Raw genomic sequence first — 15,242 nt, forward strand, 5'->3', positions numbered from 1 at the left:
TGTTTGCCCCTAACTGTTCTCTCCTGTGGGCCTCTAACCACCCTCCCCTGCAGGCCTGGGAGCCCCCCAACTGCCCTTCCCTGCAGGCCCGGTCAGGGCAGGCAGAAAGCTTGGCTTCCTCCATTGCCAGGAAACCCAAGCCTTCCTCCTGCTCTCTGTGGCTGCAGACATCTTGGTTGGGTTTACTTGCATATTCGCTTCTGTTTGGCTGGTGGGGGTGGCTTGTGGGCATAGCAGAGGAATGGTCAATTTGCATATTACTCTTTTATTAGATAGGATGAGGGTCAAAAAATAATTCTCAAACATTAAATTTCTCAAAATAACTAATTTTCATGAAAACTTTTTTTAGGTGATAGAATGAAACAAGAGAGAAAAATAAGTAAGAAGAATATAGGTAATTAAAGGGAAAAATCTACTATGGGAGAAATGATAAAATCTATCAAAACAATAGCTGGGCAGCACAAATATTGTAGCAATACTAAAGGGGAAAAAGAGGGCTTAGAAGTGGGATTTTAGGAGTAAAATGGAATTAATGTGATCAAAAATATGATTTACAATCTCTATATACAAAAGCCTAATCAGCCAAAACCGATTTGGCTCAGTGGATAGAGCACTGGCCTGTGGATTGAAAGGTCCCAGGTTCGATTCCAGTCAAGGGCATGTACCTTGGTTGTGGGCATATCTCAGTAGGGGGTGTGCAGGAGGCAGCTGATCAATATTTCACTCTCATTGATGTTTCTAACTCTCTATCCCTCTCCCTTACTCTCTGTAAAAAATCAATTAAAATATATTTTAAATAATAAAAAATAATAGCCTAATCAACCTGCCAATTTGTAGACTGGCTGAATGGCAGACCATCTAGTAGCTATGATGCGCACTGACCACCAAGAGGCAGATACTAAATGCAGAAGCGGATACCACAGGCATGGTAACATGGAACAAACTGTTGAATTTCAGAGGGGAATGAGGGAGGGAGGAGGGTTGGAAGCTATTAACCAAAGATCTTATATGCATACTAGAGCCCCAGTGCACGGATTTGTGAACCAGTGGGGTCCCTCAGCCTGACCTGTGGGGATTGGGCCAAAACTGGCTCTCTCACATTCCCCCACGGGGTCCTGGATTGCAAGAGGGTGCAGGCCAGGCCAAGGGACCCCCCTGTGTATCGATACAAATCCATGCACCAGGCCTCCAGTATTAAATAAAAGACAGAGTTACTAAAACACTTAATACAAAATAAGCGATTCTATGAAAAGTTAGCCAGCTTATATTTAGTGTCCTTTCTGATTTTTCTTTATATTTAAATGTCAGAGTGCTCACAACCCTGTACTTGAACCCCTTTCTTAATGGATATCATGAAATTTTAAACATTACACTATATCACAGACCTATCACATTCACTCTAGCTGCTTATATCTAACTGCCCACTGTACATATCTCCTTGGATGACTAATAGACCTTGGGACCCTATCTTAATAAAGTGGAAATTCAGATCTTTTGTCCCCAAACCTGTTTCATCTGCTACCTCCCTTAACTCAGTCGATGGCAATTTTATTCTTCCAATTATTTTAGTCAAAAAAACTTAAAGTAACATTTGACCTGGTTTATTATATTATATCCCAAATCCACCCTTTTAGCATAGACATTCTGATAGCTACTTTCAAAATTTAACCCAGAATCTGACCATTGCTTAATGAATCATCTCCTGCTACTATTGAATTACATATGCCACTGAAATAATTTCCAATTGATATTATTGTATTTTTGAAACTATATTTTTATTATCTTTGATTTCAGAGAGAAAGGGGTAATAGAGAGACAGAGAAACATCAATGATGAGAGATAATCACTGATTGGCTGCATCCTGCACTCCTCTCTGGGGACTGAGCCCACAATGGGGGTACGTGCACAGACTGGAATCAAACCATGACCTCCTTCCTGGTTCATAGGTTGACCCTCAAACATGGAGCCACACTGGCCAAGCCTGATTCATATTCTTGTTTTATCTCTTGACTTCCCTTTATTCTCTACATAGGAGATCAACTGCAACTTTTTAAACATAATTATAATCATAATATTTGTCTGCTTAAAACTATATAAATCCAAATGAATTATAAAATACTTACCATGTTCCACTAAAGAAACAAAAATGACCAGGTCCAAGGCTCTAACTCATGTTCCACTTCTATTGCCTTTCTCCCATTTACTCACTGACCTTCAATGCCACTGGCTATATGCTATTTCTAGAATATCTAAAATGTCCCCTGATGTCTATGCCTGTCTAAAATACCAATACCTTCCATTATCTTCATAATATTTATCCTTTCTCATATTTAGCTATATACTGGGGTTTATGTTTTATTTTTCAGAGCCTTTTACTTCTCAATTCAAATTCAACATCATCAAAAAGAGGAATTTGATTTAATTGTTGTGACCCTGGGGTTCCACAAATATTTGTTGAAAAGTCAGCTTATTTTCTCTTATGGCGATACAACATGTAATTATGGCTTATTCTGTTGTTACCTGTGGTTAAAAGCTAGTTAGAAGCAAATAGGCTCAAAATTTTGCCTTATAAAATTGAAACAGAGTATCTATAAAATTGTTTTAGAATCTCCACATTATTTATTCTGTTTGGCAAGATTCTCCCTTGGTTGTATTTAACTACAGGAAAGAGATGGTTGTATCAGTCACTTTAAAAAGGAGATTATGTAGAATGTCACACAGGCAAACCAATAATCATCCAATTTGCTAATGTTCTCAAACTAAAATAGTTTTGTTATTACTTTGGAAGATAGATCTTATGGTTTTTTTCCATGCATTCCGTAGGCTGAATCTTCAGTACAAATGGGCCCAAGTGTGAGACAGAATCACTGAGAGTAAGTAAGGCTGACAGAGCCTTTCCATTTAAATAACTTCATTTCTAAACTATTCATGTATCTACACCATCACTAAACCTTAGCTAGATATTAAGGATACAAATAGTAATAAACAATGGGTTTCTAATTAATTGATATACAACAAATCCATAGATGTTTTTCAAATAGATCTCACATGCTATTAATCTAATGTTTTATTTAATGTAGAAAGAATCACTCTTCATTTGAAATGTTAGGATATTAAAATAATGAAAAATAAAACAAAAACAAAACAAAACAAAAAACACCCCACTTTAAACCCAGCATTCAAAATATTAAATTTTTTTCTTCTTTCACCTAACTATACTAAAAATATCATTGATATTTTTCTCTGTGGTAAATTTAAAAATAGAGGTGAGAAGAAATGGATATAGTTTACTATTACCTTGTTTTCCCGAAAATAAGACAGCGTCTTATATTAATTTTTCTCCCAAAGTTGCACTAGGTATTATTTTTCAGGGGATGTCTTATTTTTCTATGCACTAGGTCTTATTTTGGGAGGATGTCTTATTTTAGGGGAAACACGGTATTTATGAGAAAATAGATTAAAACTAATTATACAAATGGACAGTATTATTTGGTTTGATGTTTCCTCTGTTGTGATGTGTGTTATATCAGTGTGATATCTAAAGGAAATTGTATTATTATTTCTCCTTAGTGTTAAAACTGTCTTATTTTTATCTAATATTATTTTTTTCTTTTTCTATATTATTTCAATATGTTTTTTAAATTCAGTAGAGCAGCTACAGATACAATTAAAAAGTATTCAAGTTAAAAAAATAATAATAAAAATAAAGGAGGCAAGCCTGGCCGGAGTGGCTCAGGTGGTTGAGCATCATCCTGTGCACTTAAGGGTTGCCAGTTCAATACCTTACCAGGGCACATACCTAGGTTACAGGTTTGATCTCCAGTGGGGTGTATATTGAAGGGAAGTTGACTTATTGATGTTTCTCTCTCACATCAATGTTTCTCTCTCTCCTTCTCTTCATCTCTCTCCCTTTCTCTTTCTGACTGTGCCCTAGGGTAAGAATTTAAAAAAATCAAAAAGACAAGAAACAGCAAAGAAAACCCTACACTCTACAGAGCTGAGCTCTACTAGTGCCCCTCCTCCCCCTGGCCACCACCACTACCACCATTCCATTGGAGGCCTAGCTTCCCAGTGGTCAGGAGTTTTCTCCATTATTGTGTGGGGACACCAGGCAGCGTTCAGGCACTGATGAGATCAAAGTCTACAGTTTGTGTCTTAGACTCAAGTAGAGGTTCATCACTCTTAACCTCTTTCAGGCTGTGCTGGATTTCACAGACAGCAAACTTGATCATCTATCAGACCCTGGGCCAAGGTACCAGCTCTATCATCTTCACCATAAGATAAACATTCACAATGATGCTCATTAGTGGGAGAAGAAGCAAAGTAGCTAGCCTTGAAGTGAAGGACCGTGGAGCTCTGTGCCTGTCTCCAGTTGAACCAGGGGTCCCTGGCATGAGCATCAGGAGTAGCAAAACCCCTGCAGTCCATACTGGATCTCCAGAAAGCAGTGGCGTTGACCACTGGGCCAGCACCAGGCAAAGGACACTCTGGAGCAGCGCAAGCAGTGAGGAGCAAACATAAGTGAATGGACCAGAGAGTGCATGGGGGGTGGATTTGTGTGGATAAAACAGTGCCTGTGAGGTCAGCTTTTCAGTTCAGGCATCCTCTCCTCCCGCAACTCCAGTTCATCTTCCTCAGTCTTCATCTCCCAGCCAAGCCAATACCTGAATATTAGCACACAAATAGACACCAGGGGTAGGCAATCGGGATCCCAATTGACATGAGGTCCACAAGATCTGTGATTTCAAAGAGGAATGCCACTAATGCTGCAATAAAACCAGAGAACACAGTGCCTAGGATGGGTGTGTGCATGCCATTGTGGATCCAGGCAAGAACAGGAAGGCCATCCTTCACCATTGCATAGATCGCCTAAGGCATGAGGAACATGGAGCCCAAGAGACTGGTAGAAAAGAGCGCAGAGGGATCCAATAACCATAATATAGGAGGCAGGGGCCCATCCAACATGGAGAAATGCCTCAGTCAAGAAACGCTCAGTGTGCAGCTGGTAGTAAGGCATCATTAGCATGAGTGCCGAAGAAACACCAAAATAGCCAAAAATCAGACAGTGAAATCACAATGCCCATGGAGATGGGACACAGGGGATTCTGAGCCTCTTCCCCAGTGGTAGCAATATAGTCAAAACCAACAAATGCATAGAAGTGGGTACCTCTCAATGCTAAAAGGTCAAATCCTCCAGAGACCAGAGAGCTCAAACTAAAAGTAAGGAGTCCTTCCTTGGCCAGTTTGTAGTCCTCCTCTGTGAGCTTCCAGTTGTATAGGTCCCCTTAATGAAGTCAGAGACAATGACAAAACCAAGAATGAAAAGATTCAACACTGTGAACACTTTGGCAACCAAGGTGGACTCATAGGCCCCAGAAGCAGCATTCCAGTGAGCAACAGCAGGCTCAAAACAAAGAGGTCTGGATATTCCACCAGGACATGGGGATCATGCAATGAGATGCTACCTGCAGGGTCTGAGACATGGGGTTCCCCAACAGGCTGTCGAAAGCTGAGCTCCAGGCCCGGGCCACACTGGCTTCATCAATGACAGAGGCGAAGATGAGGTTCCAGACAGTGGTGAAGGCCCCAAGTTCTCCCACAGCGACGTAGATTAGAGACATGCAGAACCATATCGGGGAACCCAGGCACCAAACTCTGCATAGCATAGCCCAGCCAACTCAGAGACAGAGCTACCACCACAAAGCAGATCACAATGGAGGGTCCTGCTTTATCGGTAGTCACCTTCCCAGCCAGGACATCCACACCTGCACCCAATGTGCTGCCCCCTAAACGCAGAGTGTTCAGGCATCTGGCCAGGTGAGTCTTTGCCATGCCTTGCTCTCCTGTACATCTGCATGCCAGCTTGTGACCAAATCTGTGAAGGTTTCTGCAAGGGCATCTAGCCAGAGTTGAAGAGGATGCTAGGATCCAGGAGTGGTTAGCCTGAGTTGGCTTCAGCGAGATTGAATTAAGCCAAGCTGGTTTAGAGGTGTGGGGTGCACTTGCTCAGGTTTCAAAGCTGCTGTTTCTGATCTAATATTCTTGTCACCTGGTTTACCAATGTATAGGAAGGCCCTCCAATATTGCAAAGGTATTAGCATACAAATGCCGATCTCCTAAAGAAGAAACAGATGTACCTTGTCTTAGTGAAATTCCTGCACTTTAAGGAACTCAAACTCTATTTCACTGAGGGAAAAACAAAGATGAATGTACTCCACCCCTCCATTTTGACCTGTACAATAACAGTCTTCCTTTCCTTCTTCGATTTTTAAGTTTAAAATGATTACTTCAAATTTGTTGAAGAAATCTGCTTGATTGTTTTGATAGTTATTTAAGAAAAAAACTAGTTTAAATTGTGATATATTACTTAGCAACATTTTGCCATCATTAGACATTTTCTTGGTATCCTAAATATGATGTTGATAGGAAACAATTTGAAAAAAAAGCTGATGAAACCAGATCGATTAATTTATCAAATAACATTGACATGTAACTGAGTGACAGTAGTTGAGAATAAGATATTTAAATACTTTTGTCTCTTCTCTGATTTTGAAACAAGAAAAGCATGGTCAAAATGTTTTTGTCTGTTATTTGTTTTGCTCTATGGTTCAGTTTTATGAGGAAATATTTATTAGAACATTTAAATAGACCTGCTCACATATCTGTTTTAAATTATGCTGTTTTTTAGAAGTGAGTCCTGAGCTATGGATGCTAGTGTATAAATCTCTCAATATTGTCATTTATACCTCCTGAGCCTTCCCACCAGTGACCTATATAAGTTCGGAAAGGGGAGATCATTTTAAGAATTGAATTTTCCTGGAAAGAGGAGAAAATAAAACCATAGATATACGTGGCATCTCAGAAGATAATGTGAAAATGGAAGGAAAGCAGCACACACTTCTCTTTCTGGGACTGCCCAGGAAAGTAGAAAGTCAAATTCAGCTATGTAGTGTGACTCACTGCTTGGGGCAATGTTATTTGATACTTTTTGTCTTGTAATGATTTTTGATAATTGGAGGTAAGACAAAAACTATTAACACCATATTTGATACATAATTAACCCCACAGATTGCTTATTAAATCTATTGCTGAATCTGGCTGTTTATCTGTCATATGTTAAGAAAGTGACAAGTTTATCTCACCTTCTATTTATAAAGGATTTAACTTCTAACAACTATACAATGTAAAACTTCCATAATTGCTATCCGGGGAATTCTGATCAATTTTACATAAGAATGTCTCAGTCTGCAGGATGCTCAAAAGACAAATGAAGATTCTGAATTCAGAATAGTTATATCAATTACACATTTCAATTTCACTAGTTCATTTTTCCAAATGGAGAATACAAATTAATGTTCTAAAATTGGGCCTGTGATGAAAGCTATACTATTTCATGCACTTGAATTAGTAAAACATATATAATAATTTGGGAGCAATATCTCCAACAGTGTAGGCTAAATTAACTAAAAATCACAATATAAACATTCTATAATCTAATAAATTTGGATAATGCTGGGTAAATAAAGTTAAATAGCTAGTTTTACAATATGACCTCTTAAAGCTGTTAAAATGTTATATATACTTGACTGTACATGAGGGTGTTATAAGCAGTAAGCAAAAATTTAAAAAATATATTTATGAAGAAATTATTTTTACAGTAAATCAAAATCTATACTACTGGTGTGTTTTTTTTGGTCTGTGTGTGTTTTTTTTTTTTTTTTTTTTTAAAGGAATTTATCTCCTTCTTCTGAAACTTCTCCTTTCAATCTTTAGTCAGATGAAGTATTCCCTATAGTATGCTGCTATCCTGTTGAGGTGGGATGTGACTATGTGCCCATATTAAACATTCAGCATGCCATTTACAGGCAGTTCTGAGACATGCAGCTATGGTTTCCTGACAGGGAACACTATCTTGAGATTCATAATATATAATTGTATCCATTTATCCATAAGTAAGTCAATCTACAAATGACACTGTAAAATTTAATTGGTTCAACTCTGCTTACTCGTAGTATATAAAATACATTTTTATTTATATCTATAAGGTGTTGAAAACTTTCCAACATCTTGGTAACTTAAGAAAGGGATGAGTGTGTTCTCTATTCCACATATTGCACCACTTACTGAAAGTAGAAACAAAACCAGAACTTCTCTCTAGAGAGCTTTGCCATATGATATCCACCAGACTTGTACTAAATAATTTATCTATTTTTTAAACATGTCCAGGTTCTTCTTACTAGATGGCTACCTATCATAAGATAAACCCATATTCTTATTTCCAGTTTCTTTGTGAGTTGGTATATGTGTGTGTGGGGGGGGGGGGGGGGGGGAGGGGGGGAAAGGGTGGCAAAAGTAGGTTTACAATTGTGAAAACATGAAACAGAAAATTTCTTCTTTATTTTATTTATTTAAATTATTTTTCCATATGAACAACTGTAAACCTACTTTTGCTCCACCCTGTATATGCAAGAAGAGTTTGAAATGGCAGATACATGTGGCTTTTAATCTCAAGAGTTATCCTTGCACCTTTAAATATATATATATATATTGTTCTGATAGAATTAATTCCTCACAAAGCCACATTACATTACATTTTTTCTCACTTTCCCAAAGATCTGTTAAATTTACACATGGAAAAATCAGACTGATAGGAATTGCTATGTTTTTCTACTTTATAAAAACTAGAGGCCCGATGCATGAAATTTGTGCAAGAGTAGGCCTTCACAGCTGTGGCGGTTACCTGGATCCCTCCCTCGCAGCCATGGTGGCTTCCTAGATCCATGGCTTCATCTGGAAGGTCTTCTGGAAGAACATCCAGTCTAATTAGCATAGTATGTTTTTGTTATTCTAAGTAATATAGGATGCATTCAGTTTCTGACCCAATATGGAAGGAACTGGAAAGTTATCTCTCCCATCCACAGAACAAGAAAAAACAAAACTGAGTAAAGTGGAAAAAAAAAAAAAAAAACAACTCTTTTTATATACATCACAAAAATGAAGACACAGGACAGACCACACCACCAAAACTTGGAGAGAAAGGTAAACACAGAGAATTATGGTTAACTGTAGGAGCAAAAGCCACTGCTGGAGGCTGGCAGCAGCACTTAAAAGGTACTTGACCAATTCCTAGAGGCTAAGCATGAACCAGCTTCAGAAATAAAAATTCCTGGGGTCCATCTCTTTCATTGAATTTTACTTCTGGGGTTAAGAAAGGGGAAAAAAAAATCTTCATGCTTCTGATAAAGGAGGGATGGTGGAATTAGCCTTTTCAAATACGTCAAGAATACTATGTTTTCCTTAGCAAATGCTTGTCCTCAAGTGAGTGAGTCTATTTTAACACAGCCTGGCCAAACATAGGGAAGGGAAAGAGCCAACTTCAGGCCTCTCTAGCTTTCAATGTGAGGGAAGGAATGTCCCGAACTCCAATCTCACTCTCCAAGTCTTTCTGCCTTTACTGTGGGGGTAAAAATAGTTCAGAACACTTGGGAAGATCACAGCACAGGGATGACACTGGCATAAGAATAGACATATAGATTAGTGGGATAGAACGGAGAACCCAGAAGTCAACCCACCTCTCAATAGTCAATTAATATTGAACAAAAAAGGCAAGAGAATACAGTGGAGAAAAGGCAATCTATACTAATAAAAGGGTAATATGATAATTAGACAGGATAGGACTGATGTCTACTGAACATCATTCTAGACAAAGTCATGATGGCAGGGGCTGAGTCAGAGGCGGATAAGGACAATCAGGCTGGCAGGGGAGAGCAGTTAGAGATGAGCAGGCTGGCAGGGGAGTTGTTAAGGACATCAGGCAGGCAGGCAGAGGTGGTTAGGGGTGTTCAGGAAGGCAGGCAGAGGCAGTTAGGGGTAATCAGGCAGGTAGGCAGAGGGGTTAGGGGAAATCAGATGAGTGGTTAGGAGCCAGCAGTCCCAGATTGGAGAGGGTCTAGGCCAAGCTGAGGGACCTCCTTCCCGTGCATGAAATTCATGCACCAGGCCTCTAGTCTTTTCAATAAATGTTATTGGTAAAATTGGACACATTCATGAAAAAAAAAGAAAGAAATGAAACTAGATCACCAATTTATACAATACACATGAATAAACTCAAAACAAATAAAGGACTTAAATGTAAGTTGCAAAACCATAAAAATCGTAGAAGAAAATATAGGCAGTAAAATCTCAGACATCTCTTGCAGCAGTGTTTTTGAAAATGTATTTCCTAGGACAAGGGAAACAAAGGGAAAAAATGGGAGTAAATCAAACTAAAAAGCTTCTGCACAGCAAAAGAAAAGATCAATAACAACAAAAAAGGGAACACTGAATGGGAGAACATAGTAACCAATGATATCATACATCCAAGGCTGATGGAAGGCAGTAATGAACCAATGGGTTCATTCACAATCCCGTGAGATGAATTGACCTGTTCAACTCTACTTTCATACCTCAGTACACCTCAGTACACCTGAGCAGTACACCTGGCTGCCAGCATCTGAGCATGAGGCTAAAAAAGGTCTCTAAAGGAATTGAATAAACAACCTTAGAAAAAAAGACGTTTGTGAGTTCTTGGCACTTCATAGTGAGCTCCATAGTTTTACATCTCCCTACATAATGATTACACATCCCGATCACCATCCACCAAAGTTGTGAGGACTACTAATAACAAAGTTCTTTCCCACATATTCATAGACTCCAATCATATTTTTCTTACTATAATTTTTTACTATATAAAAAAGTAAGGATTGCTACACATTTGAAGTAAGCTACCCATATAAGAGACAAAAGCAGGAAAAAAATAACCATGAATAAAACATTTCAAATTTAGAGAAAAAAGCTTTACCTACAAATGCAGAGGCACTCTAGTTACTATCCCTAGGGAGATCAAAACAGTGTGGTACTGGCACAAGAACAGACATATAGATCAATGGAATAGAATTGAGAACCCAGATATCAACCCAAATCACTATGCTCAATTAATATTTGACAAAGGAGGCACGAATATACAATGGAGTCAAGACAGTTTCTTCAATAAATGGTGTTGGGAAATTGGGCAGACACATGCAAAAGAATGAAACTAGATCACCAACTTACACCATACACAAAAATAAATCAAAATGGATGCAGGACAGGAAACCATAAAAATACTAGAAGCATCCACAGGCAGCAAAATCTCAGATGTATGCCAAAAGAACTTCTTCACTGATACTACCCCTAGGGCAATGGAAGCTAAAGAGAAAATAAACAAATGGGACTACATCAAAATAAAAAGCTTTTTTACAGCAAAAGAAACCATCAACAAAACAACAAGAAAGCCCACGGTGTGGGAGAACATATTTGCAAATAACACCACTGATAAAGGTTTAATCTCCAACATCTACAGACAGCTGATACAACTAAATAAAAGGAAGATGAATGATCCAATTAAGAAATGGGCAATGGACCTAAATCGAATATTTTCAAAAGAAGACAGCAGGAAGGCCAAAAGGCACATGAAAACATGCTCAAAGTCACTAATTATCCGAGAGATGCAAATCAAAACAACAATGTGGTACCATCTCACACCTGTCAGAATGGCCAACATCAACAAATCAACAAACGACAAGTGTTGGCGAGGTTGTGGAGAAAAAGGAACCCTCGTGCACTGCTGGTGGGAATGCAGACTGGTGCAACCACTGTGGAGAACAGTGTGGAATTTCCTCAAAAAACTGAAAATGGAACTCCCATTTGACCCAGTAATCCCACTCCTAGGAATATATCCCAAGAAACTAGAAACACCAATCAGAAAGGATATATGCACCCCTATGTTCATAGCAGCACAATCTACAATAGCCAGAATTTGGAAACAGCCTAGGTGCCCATCAGCAGATGACTGGATCCAAAAACTATGGTACATCTACACAATGGAATACTATGCTGCCATAAAAAAGAAGGAATTCTCATCATTTGCAGCAACCTGGATGGAATTGGAGAACATCATGCTGAGTGAAATAAGCCAATCAATGAAAGAGAAACACCACATGACCTCACTCATTTGTGGATAATAAAGATCATTATAAACTGATGAACCAAAAGATAGATACAGAGACGGTAAAGCAACAAGCAGATTGTCAAATTTCAGCGGGGAGGGGAGGAGGATCTGGGGGAGATAATAGATCAACTGAAGGACTTGTATACATGCATATAAGTACAACCAATGGACATGGAACTCTGGGGAGGGAGGGGATGTGTGGGAGGGAGGGAGGTGGGAAATCAATAAAATATGTAAAATAAATAAATAAAGGATATTATCAATATAAAACATGAACAGAATACTGTTAAAAGGAGCCCTTCAGAGAACAAATGCTTTTGAAGAACAAAATTGTAAGTGTTGAAATTTTATCTCTATATATGAAGGCACGGGGAATAAATTAAGGGACTCTGAAAAAGTGAGGTAAAAAACAAAAAGAAAATATAGGAAAGAACAAATCAATCTAAAAGTTTAAATATCCTATTAATTGAAGTATCATTAAAAGGGTAATAGAAGTATGACAGGAAAGACATTACAATACATGTAAACCAATATATTTAACAGGAAAGAGTTACACAAATATTGAAAAGAGTTATCAGATATACAACTCAATTAATTAAAAAAACACACAACACATGTAAGATACAGACCTGTGAAAATTTACAAAACCAAAAACATAAAGATGACTCTAATGCTTTCAAAATATTTTTCAATAAGGCCACTTTTGAAGCCCTGAGTAAAAGTCTAATATTAGAATTTTCATCAGCAAACTCAATGATAGACACCACTGGACAAATCCTTATAAAATAATGAGGAATGATATTTACTTTATGTCATGAAAATAAAAACTCTATAACCTATCTTGGGAAGATGCTTTAGGCTGTGTTCTATCAAAATAAATGACTTAAACCAACAAAGAAATAAGTAAACCAAGTTCTCCCTCCAGATTCCTTATACAGTTGCAGTTAGATTGTTGTTGGCACTGGGCTCATTTAAAGGCTTTTGCTCTCACATGTCTGGCACTTGTGTTGGGGCATCCAGACAACAAGAAACTAATCAGTCCTCTCTGTTTCTCTATTGTAACATTGCTAGTTTGGGCTTCCTCATAGTATGGAATGATCAGGATAGACAGAGCAAACATTTTCAAAGACCCAAAGAGAAGCCAGCAATGCTTGTTACATCACAGACTTAAAGGTCTCAGCAGGCATATATGCCTGCTCTATTGATCAAGGAAGTCACTAAGGGCAGCTACAAGGCAATGTAAGTCAGACTTCACCACACAATGAGAGCAGTGTCACAGCCATCCTTACTCCAATGTAGCCTACTTACCCCATGCTATTTCCTTCTTGTGCTTCTCGCTCCACAGCTCCACACATAACTCTAAATTAACATATGCTGTGAGTCAAGGCTGATATTTAACTGGCACAAAATGTTTTTTTTTTAATCTGAAATAATTCAACACTGATTGGTAAATAACCTACCTGAGACCCAGATAGTCATCCTAATAGCCCAGTTACCAAAATCCGTTTCCCAGATCATCCGGAACAATCCCAAAATAAAGCAACGAAAATTCTTGGCTTGTTACTGGATAGTAGGACATGCTCCATTATGACCAACTTTCTACTGTGGTTCAGTACCTATACCAACTTTCCCAAGAGGCATATTCCAAGGGCACTGGGATCCAGGGACCTCAGAAGTTTGGACCATGATCCACTTAGAAGGCACCATGTATTTTTTTTTGTGTGTGTGTGACAATCAGCCTCCTGGCCTTCCAACCAATTTCAAGTCAGCTCCCATACATGCACCTATAGCATTCAGCCCTTAACATGACAGTTTGCATCTTGATGAAAGTTCTGGCATTTAGGAAACAAATCGCTGGTGCCTCTCTAGCCCTCATACAGTATGGCTGTCATTTCGGGCTAACACTCCTACATACCTGCTAAAGGAAACTAAGACATCCAGGTAGAGGGAGGGAGAGGAGGTGGAATGACAGTATCAAGGCTACCACAGGCACTAGCCTCCTGGAAATCTGCCAACAGAGAAGCACGTTCATTTCAGAAGAGAGGACTCAAAGCAAGGGATTGCTCCCAAGTGTGTGTCCAGGCTCCAGAGTGTTCTCAGGTTATGATTTCTCCTTTTCATTATTCCTATTGAATTCTGCCCATATTTAATTGTGGTTTGGCAAGAACCATCAAAATCCCCATCACTTCATAGCTATTACTAAATTTTCACTTTATGAATAAAAGAAATAGCTAATTTTTACAGAGCATTTGATACATGCAAGATGATTATATAAGTTTACATTAGATCAAAAGCATACTATAATTTTATCTCATCCCCATTTACAGATGAAGTAATTGAGACACAAAAAGATGCCTTAAAAGAGAACTGGGAGAGCCGGAATTTTAATGTAAATGTCCTGTTAAGAACCCAGTCTCTTAAATGCCATATTCCACTAGTTCCACAGGATTAAGTTTCATTTGATTAAATATGGCATGGTAATAAACTACTTTTATTGACTTTTTTTTATAATAGATATATTAAAAATAAAAAAATCCCAGACTGGATTGAACATTTTGAATACAATTGCTATTAAATTAAGTAAAGGGGGAAATGCCTCAGCACCATGAACATTACTGTTGATATTAAGAAAAATTATGCACCTTTTGAGGCAACAAATAATCTAATAACTTTCAATTTAATGAATAAATTATTGGAAGAGTTTCATATGGTTCTGTATGTCACATAATTGCACAAGTCATAATAGCCCATGAGCCCTGACACACACACACACACACACACACACACACACACACTCCAAATAAGTTTATAAGAGCTATTTTTAAAAATTGATCAATTTCACTAACAATTTGTTCTATAATTTTGTTACTTGTAAAATATCTATAAATTTTCATGCTAAAAACAAGTTTATTGTTATATGTACATATATATGTACCATAGATGTTTATTTAGAAATTAAAATGTTTATTTAGAAATTGTGATATATTATTATTATTGTTGTAATATATTATTAATATTGTTAATAGTAATATTATTATTTATTAATATTACTGTACTGATTTCTAAAAGGATATTAATTTGGGTGTAGTGTTTATATTTGATATCTAGACAGAACCAAGAATGATGAAGCATTTAAGGGGAAAAAAGCAAAAAAGAGTCATCAATCTTATAAAGCAGAACAATATTAAACTCCAAGAACTTCAGGAATAGAAAA

The 15,242-nt window shown here is 37.8% G+C and overlaps 1 pseudogene; it reads right to left on the reverse strand.

Moving 5' to 3' along the window:
* Positions 1 to 4,118: 4,118 nt before the first annotated feature.
* Positions 4,119 to 13,383, reverse strand: LOC118722552 (annotated as a pseudogene).
* Between the last annotated feature and the right edge of the window lie 1,859 nt (positions 13,384 to 15,242).

Source organism: Pipistrellus kuhlii, unplaced genomic scaffold, assembly GCF_014108245.1.
Source record: "Pipistrellus kuhlii isolate mPipKuh1 unplaced genomic scaffold, mPipKuh1.p scaffold_m20_p_1, whole genome shotgun sequence".
NCBI classification, from domain to species: Eukaryota; Metazoa; Chordata; class Mammalia; order Chiroptera; family Vespertilionidae; genus Pipistrellus; species Pipistrellus kuhlii.